The sequence below is a fragment of the Colletes latitarsis genome, unplaced genomic scaffold (assembly GCF_051014445.1).
Source record: "Colletes latitarsis isolate SP2378_abdomen unplaced genomic scaffold, iyColLati1 scaffold0103, whole genome shotgun sequence".
NCBI lineage: Eukaryota > Metazoa > Arthropoda > Insecta > Hymenoptera > Colletidae > Colletes > Colletes latitarsis.
The window spans coordinates 47,501-48,224 of NW_027488453.1; the positions used below are offsets into that span (position 1 = coordinate 47,501).

At 56.9% G+C, this 724-nt stretch overlaps 1 pseudogene; it reads left to right on the plus strand.

Moving 5' to 3' along the window:
• The window catches only part of LOC143351225 (large subunit ribosomal RNA), a 3,121-nt pseudogene extending 2,597 nt beyond the window's left edge, over positions 1-524 (plus strand).
• The last annotated feature ends 200 nt before the right edge of the window (positions 525-724 follow it).

Consider the following 724-nt stretch of genomic DNA (forward strand, 5'->3'; position numbering starts at 1 on the left):
GGCAAATTGGATCCGTAACTTCGGAATAAGGATTGGCTCTGAGGAGCGGGGCGTGTCGGGCTTGGTCGGGAAGCGAGTCTGGCTGACGTGCCGGGCCTGGGCGAGGTGAACGGCGTTGAACGGATTCGTTCGTTCTCGTCGGGATCCGAGCTCGGTCCCGTGCCTTGGCCTCCCGCGGATCTTCCTTGCTGCGAGGCTTTCGTTGGCGGCTTGCCGTCGTCGATCGTCCTCTTCGGCCGCCATTCAACACTCAGCTCAGAACTGGCACGGACTAGGGGAATCCGACTGTCTAATTAAAACAAAGCATTGCGATGGCCCCCAAGGGTGTTGACGCAATGTGATTTCTGCCCAGTGCTCTGAATGTCAACGTGAAGAAATTCAAAAAAGCGCGGGTAAACGGCGGGAGTAACTATGACTCTCTTAAGGTAGCCAAATGCCTCGTCATCTAATTAGTGACGCGCATGAATGGATTAACGAGATTCCCACTGTCCCTATCTACTGGCGTCTAGAAGCCGTCCGGGCGTATAGCTTGCTATACGGCACCAGGATCGCATGTGCCAACCCCTCCTCCACGCGGTGGACGCTGCAAACGGCATTTATGCCGGCCAACGGGGCTCTGGTTTCGGCAGGGGCGGTGCAGGGGCACACCGTATGGGAGTAGCGACCCCACCTACCCGAGCAAGACGTGATCCGTCATTCGTTCTGTGCAAAACAGAGATGTCAG